Raw genomic sequence first — 13,993 nt, 5'->3', positions numbered from 1 at the left:
ATCCTCAGCTGACACAAATCCACAGCTCAATGGAGTTGTATCAATTTACACCAGCTGAGAATCTGCCCCAGTGTATATAAAAGATTCTGAAATATTCCCTATCTGAGGCAACTTTTAGAAGTCAGGAGACTTCATATAACATGCATAAAAGGAAGCCTATTTCTGCTGTCCTCGTATATGTATAGAAAGGCATGGCCCATTGAGACAACAGGTTCTAACAGTCAATGCTCCAGAAGAGGCAGCTCACTTCAGGCTGAAGAATCACATAATAGAACTCCTAATCTTGGCAGGCTCCACCTCTCTATTTAAATAAGCAAGTCACATAACATGACCCCTTGGGGCCCAATGTAGATACAAATAGGCCTATGTTTTCAAAAATGGCCTGTAACTGGAAATCATTTCCAATTATTTCAATTACTTTTACATGGAATTGTATCCATTTAGATGGCTCCCTACTTGACTGTACCCACAAATCAGGTAATTAAGCATCTAAATGGGTAAAGCTGCAAACAAATAAATGCTCCCACAATTTTGCCCCTACAATGTTGGAAGCTGAGTTGAAGTTCACCTAATAATCAGAGCTATGATATTTGAAAATCAGCCAAAGTAGCTTCCAAGAATAAGTTACTCAAGACACTAATGTTCTTACATTTTCTTGGATAGACATATTTTAGTTCTCCCCCTAACCTGCATGGAATCACAAGGAAAGAGAACATTGAGGTTTTAAAGAATTCAGCATATCTTTATCACATACCTCTCCTCCCCCTCAACTTTTCTGTTCCTCTGTCATTCCTGCTTTGGTCTGAGAACTGAAGGTTGTGCACTAAATTTTTTAAATAGAGATTCTTCTGAGTGGTTCTAACTTACCCCAAACTAGGAACCAACAATCATCTCAAAAATTGAGCTTGATAGACTGACCAGCCCAGGTTTAGAAAGGATACAGTTCCACCAAAAATTTAGGGCCAAATTCTTCGGACCCTATCTGAGGCAAGACTTCCATTAAAATAAATGACAGTTTTACCTAATTAAATACTGTGCACTTTGGACCTCAAACTTTTAAATGTGCATGCAGAATCACTCTCTATACCAAATTATGTTTTCATGTCACTACTACACAAGCCCCTACTTTTTATAAGAAAACAACTATGTTTCTCCATCATTCCATACCCCAAATAAAGATTCAGAGCAAAAGTGCTGACCCTGAGGCTAGGATTAACATTCATGATCAGTTGTTTAAAAGTCCTCGTAGTCAAACGAGCTGATAGGGAATTGACAAGGTCAGGATATAAATCTGCATTGAATCGAAAGGCGATGCAGCAGCTTTTTTTTTTTAAACAATAAGAAACCATAACTAAATCTTTAATTAGTTGGCTAATAAACCAGGGAGGTCTTGTAATTACATTCACATGGTTAGAACATGAAGGATTACAATGCGACTCTAGTTATGTTTGTGGGTTAGTCTGGTAATAACGTGATTTAGTCAGTAGATGGAGCTTCTACTTTCTAGCCCTCTCCATTGATGTAACAGCCCTCTGTATATATCATTCAGTTCATAAACTGTGCTTTTGCACTTATTCAGCTTTGCAGGAAAAGTGTCTCCAGCCAAACAAGCAGCAACTCTTCTCCATTTACCTGTTAACTTAGGTGCTAATTTCAAAGTCTACTTCACAGAAGCTAAAACAAGTAAAAAATGTTCTAGGACAGTGGTTCTGAACCAGGGGTCTGGGGCCCCCTGGGGGGGCAGCAAGTATGTTTCAGGGGGTCCACCAACCAGGGCTGGCATTAGACTTGTTGGGGCCGAAGGCAGAAAGCCAAAGCCCCACCACATGGGGCTGAAGTCCGGTGACCCAAGGCCCACCACCTGGGGCTGAAGCCTGAGAAACTTAGCTTCGCAGAGTCCCCTGTGGCATGGGGCCCTGGGCAACTGCACTGCCGGATTCCCCCGAACGCTGGCCCTAGCTCTTATATGCGGAAATATGGTAGTTGTGGGCCATGGAATTTTTATAGCATGTTGGCAGGGGCCTCAGGAGGAAAAAGGTTGAGAACCCCTGTTCCAGGTCATTGAGGCCTTCCCTCTGCACGTGCAGGGTACAATCCTCTGTCAGAGAACATAAGGCACATTAAACAGGATTCTATGTTGCTTCTAGGCCAGAAGGCAATATTCAACTACCACTGGTTTTGCACACTGTAGTCAGAGACACAACTGACATAAGCACCCTGTTTGGAAAATTCTCTCTCACTTCCACTCTCACACATTTTCTGTTTTCAGGCTAGCTTCTCTGTCCTTTTATCCACAACAGGATATTCTTGTCCAGGTTACAATGGAAGAAAGAGGAATAAAAAGCCTGGGAAGATCCATTAATCTCCCTTTCATTATTAGTAATATTGCAGTGCAGTAATTTACCCCCAGTCAAGATGACAGGCAAGTGGATCCTTCATTTAACTGAGAGTTATGCATCACAAAATCTAGCACTATTATTTCATCAGCTCTTGTAATCTAAAGCATGGAGATCGCCAAGAAACACTTAGTTGCTGCAGGAAGTGGTGTTAATGAGTCAGAGTAGGGGGCATTCTTCTTTGGAATTAATGCAGAGTCAGTGCACCTGCACAATGTCACAGTGTTAGAGGACACTGTGCTACTGGAGGTGCTGTCTTTCACATGAGAGGTAAAACCAGAGACCTGCCCAGCTGGGATCATTAAAATCTCAAGGAACTATTCATAACATAGAGCAAGCAAGCAAAAGTAAAATTTTTTAAGGTTGTGCTAAGATACATAAAGTAATACCACTGTATTTGTTCCACTTCATCCATGCTGTAAGGAGGTAAGATTGGATCTCAGCAGTAAATTAAGCAATACTTATGGCATTTTCAACATCAAAGTCTGGTATATAAAACTCAAAGGGTTAAGAGGTCATGCTGATGGCCAAAAAGATTACAATAGGACTTAGATCATGTAAACCAACAGATTCCATAATGGTAATGTATCCTTTAAATAGCACCCTAGCAACAAACATGAATAAGAAAGCAGATTTATCCCCTGGGATTAAAATAGGGATTTTGAATAATGTGTTTTTTAGGATATAGTGGACACAGCTGGAAGAAAAAAAAATAGAACATCTCACCTTGTGACTAAGAATGTTGGCATTTCCTAGCATTTGTAGTGAACAAAGCACGTGAAAGGTTATCTTTCAAGGAAGATAACCAAAGATGAGAAAATTTATTTTGTGAAAGTTGAAAAAATAATCCCTTTTTGTAAAGGGAAAAATTAAAGGTGCAAGTACTTACTGAACTGGAAAAGAAAGAAGGATTCTGAGCTACTATATTTCAGAATGATGTGGATGGATTGAAAAGATAATTCTTGAGAGGGGAAAAAAAGAAAATAATTCTCCACTTTTGATAACATTTTTCCAAATTCTTTCCTGTTAAGCTTCTATTTGAAGCTGTTCCACAAAAAGCTAACGTGCATCATTGTTACCATAATATGAAAGAGAGACAGCACAATTCTCAAAGTGATTGCTTTACTGCCATAGCAACATGCAATCAATCCCCCACCTTTCATCATTATGTACACAGTAGCTCTACTAATAGTTCATTGTTCTGTTCAAATATTGGCACGGACATATAGAAAATGCCAGCAACGACACAGTCTAAATACCCAGGAGCAAAAAGGTTGATATTTTAACCAAAATATACATGAGAGGAATATCATTCTGTATTTAAAAACAAACCAAAACCTGTTTACATTTCAAACACACAAACCATAATCCCACCAATTACGATTGTTCTGTTTTATGGCACAGGTTAAAAGAATCTGACGTCATGTCAGCCAATCGAGTTTAAAGAAGTTTAAATTATACCCTCTCCTTGTGCCTTTTTGTGGGTACCTGCTTTAACTACCTGCCTGTTAACACGCCAGGTAGTGTTCAAATGCCATTTCCAGCAGTGCCCAAAGAACACTGCAGTGAACCACGGGTATGCAATGACATTTTTAGGAACTGCTATACTGAACGTTAAACAAATGCATACCAGAAGTTCAGTGTTGCTGCCAGAGCCAGTGCCTCAGTGGGATTATACTCATGGAGAAATCCGCATATCTTTTACACTGATTTTTTAAAAGGCTTTCCTCTCTTTAAGGAATGGCTTAATAATAGCCGGGAAAAGGCCATAACAGGTTGGGAGATGGCTAAAAGGCTGAGGCTAGTAATGGAAATCACAAGATCTGCTGACTCCCTATTAAAATGTTTCATGGTCATTCAAGGCCTTTTCATCTGCCTTTTTGCAGTAGTGATGCTTCAGGAGAAGAGCTTGCAATGCTGTCTGGTGTCAAACGAGTCAATGCAATCTGAGGCTAATTCATAGAGGCTTCATGTTACTGAGCAAGGAGAACATAGTCACACGCTCTCTGCAACTCTTATGAGATTGTGTCTAGAAATGTCATTCAGTTCTGGGCACCTGAACACCAGAAAAAATGTTGGCAAATTGCCAGGAAAATAGAGAACAAAACCAAAATGATCAAGGGAGCTGGAAGAACTGGTTTATGGGGAAAAGCTTTAAAAAGATGAATATATAGATGAAGACTATGAGGGAACTGCAAGGTGGTTGTCAGGGGCATTAAACACTTCTCAGGAGGCACACATGAAGAGCCTGAAGAATAGCTTCAAGGCATTACAAGGAGGTACTAATTAGGAGTAAGGGAATGACATTATCCAAAGATACACTTAGGCTGAATATCAGGAAAAAATTCCTAGTAGTGAAATTTATTTGACCACAGAATATTCTTTGCTAAGGAAAGTAGTGGTCACTCCATCATTAGAGAGCTTTAAATTGAGACTAGACAAAGAACGGAATGGTGATGTTATAACAGCAATGATAGGCACATAGAGTGTTTTTCATTTGTAGATCTCAAAGTGGTTTACTACTACTGCTGCTGCTACTAGTAGATGGGTATGTTTTACTACCCCAATTTCTATACTGATGGGAGAAACTCACCATGGTCAGGAGGATGGGCTAGTTTTCACTTCTAATTTTATTATTCGGTTGTGGTTCCTTTATAATTTACAGATTACACATTGTCAAAAGTGACTCTAGATCAGGGATTGTCAACGTTCGTCACACGGCCACCAGGGTAAGCCTCCTGGCGGGCCAGAACGGTTTGTTTACCTGCCGCGTCCGCAGGTTCGGCCAATTGCAGCTCCCACTGGCCACAGTTAGTCGTTCCAGGCCAATGGGGGCTGCTGGAAGCGGCGCGGGCTGAGGGATGTGCTGGCCGCAGCTTCTAACAGCCCCATTGACCTAGAGTGGCAAACCGCAGCCAGTGGGAGCCGCGATCAGCCAAACCTGTGAATGCGGCAGGTAAACAAACTGGCCCGGCCCACCAGGGGGCTTACCCTGGCGGGCTGCGTGACAAAGGTTACCGATCCCTGTTCTAGATAAAGGAATGTTATAATTGTTCTAATGTTACTCCACACACCAAAGCAGTAGGAAACACAAATAAACTTGTAGAAGAAGTCACTGTGGTAGGAGAACTTTGATTGTTCTACTTCCTCCTCCGCTCATCTAACTCCAGCTTCTTGTATTTTCTGGATGTTTCGAGCACAGTATGAAAAGCAAAAGTGAAAAATGTCAGCATTAGGACCTGGATGTGAAAGACCATAAATTGGATTAAACTTCAATAAAGCTTAATGAAAAGCGGTGTTCACAGAGAGAAAATGCATTATTATTCTGATTTTCATTATGTAGTTCAACAATGCAAATAATTAAAGAATCTGAAGGAGAGACAAGCAGTTGCAATCCTTAAATATAGGTCAAGTACCATGGTTCCCATTATCAAACAAGGGCCACTCAGGACCATACAAATCCCAAAGTCATAATACAAATATACTTATAGTCTCATTCTACTACTGCATTTCCTGATCAGGAAAGAGCTATTGACTGCACAATGGCGAGGGAGCTCAAATAGGCAACAGTAATAAGATGTGACTTCAACTGCCAGCATATAAACTGGGGAAATGTAATACTGGGGCAATGATTCAAGAAACAATTTCTTTGCACATTAACCAATTGCTTCCTAGACCAATTAGTTTCAGAGCACGCAGAAACAGAGGCTATTCTTGACATAGTCTTAAGGAGTACACAGGTTCAAGAAGAAACTATAGTTGAGCCACAACAATGACCACAGTATAATTCAATTCACTATCTTCGAGGAAGGGATAATACAAAAAACTAACACTACAAAATGCAGCTTTAGAAAAGGGATTTCTAAAATAATGAGGAAGTTAGTCAAACAGACCCAAAAATAGAAAGTGAGGAAATTAAAATGTGTTGACTCATCATAGAAGCTATTTAAGCATACTGTGCCATAATTGAACTTCGGAAGGTATGTATCCCCTTAAACAAATACAGACACAGAAATGTAAGAAGAAACAGTAAGGCAATATTGCAGAGCAAGATTATAATGGTTATTTGAGTCGAACAAGTATTGTTAATGTTTACAGTATAATAATGGCTAGGAGCCCCGCCAGAGATTGAGAATGCAGTGTGTTTGATGCTGTATCTACACATGGTAAGAGAATACAAAACAAAGGGTGGGACAAAGACTATGGTATGACCTCCATTTTACAGGATGGGCAACTGAGGCATGGAGAGATTAAGTGACTTATGAAGGTCACAAAGGAAATCTGTGCATAGCTGAAGTTGAACCCAAATTGTCTGAGCCTCAAAGATCATGCCTAAACCAAAGTAAGAACACTGTAATCCAGCCCCAGCAAGCCAATAGTAAGGAACGTAAATTATGGCAGGCAAAACGTAAAATGGAAATTAAGAGAGCTAAAAGGGAATTTGAAGAGCAATCATTCTTTAAATAGATCAGAAGTGGGAAGTGTAAGAGTCATGGAGTTAAGAGAGGAATTAAGGAGGCTACGGGGAAAATACTCATATGTGCAAATAGAACATTCAATTTTTGTGAATAGAAACAGCTTTGAAATAAATTTTCTGCAAATATACAAGCCAGTTGAACTTAGTCATTCAAATGTTCACCAAAAGCGATCTGGACATGGCTGAAACAAACGAACAAAATTTCAAAATAAATATGCACACTATTATTTTGCACTATTGAACCCTCTCTATAGAAATGTTCTTGAAACTTAACCAAGACACAAAGTAATCCACTGTCTTCCAATCGAGGCAGTACTAACATGCTCCAGATCTGCAGCTGAATCACTCAGCTCAGAAGGTCAGGACAATCATCAACTAAAACTGCTCTGTAGACTAGCCAACACAGAGTTCGGTATGCACATTGGGCTTGTGTCACCTTAATTCCCAGGCACTGTTTGTATCCAACACAAATAACTGTTTGGCAAATGCTCAGAATCCTCATCTCTCTCTTGAACTTGAGTTTCCCAGTTGGCTAATCTGTGTGCAAAAAATTAATCGGCAACGATGAAAAAATTGCCAGTGGAATAGTAAAGTAAATACCCATAAATTAAATAATACTTTAAAGAGGACATAAATAGTCATGTTAATACTCATTACAATTTCTTAATTTTATGGTAATGCAAAATTACTACATAGCCTATAAGAGATAAATAGCATGTATTTCCACATAATTAGTATACAAACAGAGTAATTGCATACTTATTTCTACCCTGTAAATAAAGCCATAAACTCAATAGTTTCCCTCCAGCCTGATTGCAGGGGTAATTTTGTAGTAGAAAATAATCTTTACTATAGGTCTCAGAAAATCAGATTGTCTATAGCTAAGGGAGATTTATTCTTATAAGTATTTCATTGAGCGGGTGGGCAAATATATTTTTAATATGTTGAACTATGCAAAATTTAAGTGCTGGAGATGTATATTCCTTCAGCTTTCATGCTTCCCCCATCTCACAGTCCAACCACAAAGCTTTTGTGATCTGAATAAAATAGAATTTAATGCTGCAGGATTTCGTCTCATACAACGATTCAATCTAGTTTTGCTCTGCACACAATAGTTTATACGGATGATGTTTATGGGGGGGAGGGCTTGTTTGTTTTTAAGAAAACCTACAGCCCTTTAGAAAAGTACAATGGTGACACTCATCATCTTCCTGACCTCTGCAACATTGCACACCATGGTGCGTTTGCCTTTGGCAACTGGAAGTGACAATCTGTACTTGCTTGACGCAGTACAATACAGACTTTTCACCACTGCTTAGAAATGTTTGCCTTAGAAAACATGTTGCATTGCATTTCAAAACATTATATACATTCTTGTCTGGAAAGTGTATTTGAAATGCTTAGCAAGTGGAAATAGCCTTAACTCTTGCAGAGAAGTTCCTTTTGGGTGAAATTCACTCCCTCCCCATACAGCCCCAATATTCAGGTTCTGATCAGGTGGCATATGCAGCAAAGGAGAGGAGATCAAGGGCCAGTGTGCAGAGCTGCTGCCTTTGGGCTAGAATAAAGGCCATTGCTCCATAGCCACTATGCACTCATCTCACAGGTTTCCTGAGACCATTGGATTTGTATACATTTCAATCCAGAGTCTTCTTCCTGGCCTACTTCTAACATGTCTCTCCATGTGCTTCTTCTAGGACCATATAACTATTGAATCACGACAAAGATTTTAGCAAAAATACTCACTCGCCAAGAGCAGTTCATGCTCTCAGCTTATATAAATCCAGATTAAACTGGATTCATTAAGGATAGACAAATGTCGGACAATATTCAGAGGGTACTTGGAATCATCCATAATCATTTTCTTATCGGATGTAGAGCTGATTTAGAGACCTTTTCCACAGCACTCAGGGGGTGTGGAAGCACTCCTGTTGGCCTTTGGACCAGCGGAACCCTACATGGCCATTGTAGTGTTCAAGAATCACTATGGGCTAAAGTGGCTTGAAAGAGATCCTCTTTATTTGGTGACGCAGTTCCCCATCTGCCCCTGTATAACCAAACATGGGCTTCTGCAGCACCCTTCCCACAAACTTCCTGTCTGGGAAGCTAAACCATTTAAAGATACAGTTCCCAATACAACATCTTCCTGTCCCAGCCAAAACTTACCACCACCATCACTTAACAAACAACATTGATATAACAGACAATTCAAATGCTAATAATCAACCTACTAATTAAATTTAATAGCAGTGTTCAATTAATCTCAGAGGTGTCTTGTACTATCACTTGGACTTCTGGGTTTCCCTTGAAATATCAGTATTATCATTATCAAGAGGTGGCAAGTCCATTTGTTCCAAGACTTATATCTTGGGGCTTGGTTGTCTTGTCCCCTTGTGGTTGTTGCCTGAGACCTTCTCTTGCAAAACAGCAAACTCAATGCCCCTTATCTCCCTTCCTTCTGGAAGCTGGAGGTATTGCTAACTCCTCCTCAGTGTAAGCCTGTCTGGAGTAACAACCTCATAAGACTGCACACAGGACAACCCCATATGACACCACTGCCGTTTGTGATCACTGATTCCCATTACAGATATGCTCTGTGTCATGTTCACTAAATTGTGGCAGCTCCTGGGAACCCAAATCATATTGCTTTTTTTGTTTAGCTTTAATCTGTCTCTTTATACATTTGCAAATTCCCAGTGACACTTACATCAGCTTCTCTCATTTCAGACATTCTTGTCCTCTGTTTTCAGTTAAATAAAATGTCTGCAGGTGACATTTCATTGATGCCGTCCTGTAATTTAACAATGCTAAGTATGGATCAAGTCTGACTTCACAGCCTTTTTCAGTAGTCCCCTTATATTTTAACACCATTTTCCACCAACCCATTGATTTGCAGATAATGGGGATTAATGGTTATATATCTAAACCTGGGCTTCATTGCAAACTTCTTAAATCCATGCCCACTAAACTATAGCCAATTGTCAGATTACTGTGTCAGGTATACCAGGTCTAGCAAAAAGCAGATTTGACATGCACAATCACTTGTTTAGCTGAGGTAGCTTCTAGTAAGGTTCTCTAAGAAAAGCAAGAATAATAGTCTTCAATTAATATATAGTTTTTTCCATGCAACATAAACAAATCTCTTCCTATTTTGCTCCAGGAAGCCAATTTTTCCTGTTCCACAAGCATAGGCTCTTTTGCTTGACTTGGCCTGTATTTTTGGTGAATGTGACAAGCCTTAACAACTTCCTCAGTGCCGCTGCTCATTTGAAGCCAGTATAAAACCTCTCCAGTCCTTTTCTTTGATATTTCAGTTCCTAAATGACCTTAATGTATCCTTTTAATATATTTTTTCCTGTAGCATTTTAGGGATCACTACCCTGGAATCTTTAAACAAAATTCCATTTGGAACTGAGAGCTTCCCCCCCTGAATTGGTGATAGGGGTTGGGAAAATGCTGCAGGGTTTCATCCTGAGCTGTCGCTCTGCCAGTCACAGTCTACATTCAGCTGAGATCTGAAAGGTTTTGTTCTATCAAACTGACGTGAATGTCTAGCTCTGGACTGTGCTCCACTGCACTTTTGTCAAATGCTCTAGAATGGGTATCTGCAACCACCAAGTCCCTCCCACATTTGTATTAAATTTACAAATTATACATTTGTAAGTGAAAAAATCATCTTTGTATTCTTGGGGGGGGCTATTGCCAGGCCCCTTTTGGCAATGGCAATAAGTAGTTTCTGGTCAGTTTCAGCTATCACAGGCCTCCCATAAATGAAGAGATGAAATGTTTTTTACTCCTGGACTAAGGCCAAAGCCTCCTTCTCTATTTGAACATACCGATACTCTGTTTTTATTAGTGCCCATGACACACAAGTCACTGGTCTCCAGGTTGGACCATACGATTGTAAGAGGACTGTGACACTATCCTCCTTTGAAGCATCCATGGACAACTTAGCTTTGCACTTGCTGTCATAGTATCTCAGGACTGGAATCTTTGTACCCCTTCCTTGTCTGTTGGAGCAGGCATGTTGTTGATGGCTTCAACCTCGCCGTGATCTACCTGTAAACTTTGCTGTGTTAACTTTCCCCCCAGGAGTGTTATTTCTTTAGATAGAATTTATATTTTTGTTTAGCTAATTAGCCCAACAGCTCTGGTGCTTTCTAAAGCTGCTTGGAGTTTCTGGTCATGCTCTTCTATTCTTCTTTCCCAGTTCAAAACATTATCTGTGTAAACCTTAATGCTCTTTATATCATTAACAATTTAAATCTCTTTGAGTTGTCTTCCATATTTTCAAGTCTGATAGAGCTTTTAGCTGCTCCATTCTTCCACTCAGGTTATTTTCTATTTACTCCTGGCACTTTGTTGTATTCAATATTCAGTCAGGGCCCAAGATGCTTGGAGTAGATCCTCATTTGGTGATGCAGTTCCCCAGTTGTCTCTGCATAGCAGAACATGGATTTCTGTAGCTTTCCCTCCCGCAGACTTCCTGTCTTGGAAGCTAAACCTGTAAGGCTACACTACAAGCTGGGGGTGTGATTCCCCTGCTCCTGTACTCATACTCATGCTAGCTCTCATTGAACTAGCATTAACACAAATAATAGTGTAGCTACAGTAGCATGGGTAGTGCATCAGAGGCACTGCTGAACCATACTGGGTATTTGTACACTGGTTTCACGCAAGTTTGTAGTCAGCACAGCTCAGTCATGCCTCTACTGCTGCTACCATGGGTACACTTGTACTCATGCTAGCTTGATGAGAGCTAGCACAAGCAGGAGAATCACAAACCTAGCTCCTGGTGTTGATGTAGCCCAAAGGTCAGTTCCTCAGGCTTACTGATGTATAGGACTTTGTGGGCTTTCAGACCATTGGTGTGATTTTTATCACTATGGTGGTAACCTACAGACTATAATAGAGTTGAAACCAGTAAGGGTGTATAGAAAGTATTTCTAAATGTCTATAGAATTTAAGAGCACATGACATTTCTGAAGAATTCTTACTCCAAACTATAAGATGTAAGGAGAGTTAGATTCCTGCTATGGAATCCCATAGAACATCTAGATTTTCTTCTGCAGGAGTGTTCCATGAGGGTTCTCAGCACATAGAACCAGACTCTTAGTTCAATTATACCAAAAAGTAACTCCACTGACTTCAATACAATTTTTTGAGATTTGGGCCTTCAGAGTAATCTGATCAGAATCTGACCCAGACAACATTCTCTTCTGGAGTTCTTGCCATCTTTCCTTGTTTAGCTTATCCCCTTGCATGTAAATTATTCCCCATTATACTGCAAGACTGGTACAGCCAGCCACCTTAGAATTTCATCGCAGCATAGGTTAATTCCTAGTCTCAGACGTACCCCCAGAAATGTGCATCTTGTACTGCCCAGCTCGTCCTGGACTATACAAGATCATATAAAGTGTGATTTTATTAATAGAAAATTATATGCACGAATCCTGTTATCCCAAATGGAGGTTCCCCAAACACTTCAACCCAAGTACACTGGTTGAGAGAAAATAATAAAACTACAGGAAGATAGATTTTAAGTGATTGCAAGTCATGAGGCTTAAAAGTCAGAGTTGGTTACAAGAAAATGAAAGTAAAACGTGACTAATTAACTTAACAAGCTAAGTGAATTCAAAGCAAAGATCTCTCTCACCATATGTTCTAGAAGTTTTATTGGCAGAATCTTTCAGTCAGAATCCCTCCTCAGTCCAAACCTGTTTCCTTTATTCTTCAGGTGTTGTGGATGCCATGGGGAGAGAGAGAGAGAGAGAGAGAGAGAAAGGAGGAATAACTTGGAGCCTCTATTCCCCATTCTTATACTTTTTCCTCTTCTTTGAGAATCATCTCTAGCTGGAGTTCAGGAGACAAAGTCTGTGGAGATAGGAACCTCCAGATGTTTCTTTACCAAGGTGTGAGCAAGAAATGTACACCCTTTTTCCTGTCAAAGAATGGCCATTTAACCAGGTGATCATCCATTTGATTTCGTTGACTGAGACATCAGTTTGCCTTTTGTCTCCAGGAACTGGTTTGTGCTGCTGTCCTAAATTTGGAATACATCTCAGTAATGTCATACAGTAGAATTTTATAACTTTACATATAATGTTGCTACACATTTTACCAGGACAATAATGATCAGCAAATTATCAGTTTTCGGTGATACCTCACAAGGCATACTTTGTACAAAATTTATCATAGTCTTGAAAAAGGGATGTACCAAAAGATGCAGACTGTCACAGTAGTTTCATTGATTTCAGTGGGACTTCTCACACACTTAAAATTATTCAGTAGGACAGCCATATTAAAGTTCTCTTTGCACAGCAGTGCCAAGTGCTTTTTGTGTGCTCAGGCTCTAACCCATTGTCTTTCTGAGTGGTATGTCATGAAGTAACACTATTGCTCTGAAAACTCAGGAACCCACTGGAGATATAAAGTTGCGGTATCCATAGTGTGCCATGTGGATTGGATGGATACTTCTGTCTCCTGTCTACCTCTAATTGAAAGTTTGCTGATTTTTCTGAATCAATTTTGAACAGATTTTTGATGGTATTTATTTACGACACTGTCCCAGACACATTCAGAGCTGAAAATGACAAGATTTTATATTATTCAGAAACACATTAAAAGGGAAAATTGTCACTTGGGGAATGCTTATTTTGAAAACAGGTTTGCTATTGTTTTGTGGATGAATAATTACTAAAATTTACAGGCCCAAACACTGGACCCAGTAAAGTCAATGGCAAAACTCCCACTGACTGTAATGGGACCAGGTTTTGGTGCCTGAAGAAAATTGGCTTCTTGTTCCGTAAGAAAAATGGCATTCATTACATGAAATTAAAATTGTGTGGATAGTACAATGCCTACCTCTCTGCAACACCCTATTACACATACACTTTAGCTTACCAGCATGCTGGAACATCATTCCCACATAGTAAAATTTCCTGAAAAGAAGCCACAGTATCAGAAAATTAGCTTAAAAAACAAACAAACCAACCAACCCCACAATGCCAGGTAATTATTTCCATGTGACAATGGTAAATAACCACAGAAAGAGTTGCCTTCATTCTATTACCAAACACAGAATTTTGTGAGACTACAGAAGCCCCTAACACCACTCAAT

This window comes from Trachemys scripta, chromosome 4, assembly GCF_013100865.1.
Source record: "Trachemys scripta elegans isolate TJP31775 chromosome 4, CAS_Tse_1.0, whole genome shotgun sequence".
NCBI classification, from domain to species: Eukaryota; Metazoa; Chordata; order Testudines; family Emydidae; genus Trachemys; species Trachemys scripta.
This window is presented reverse-complemented; position numbering follows the sequence as displayed.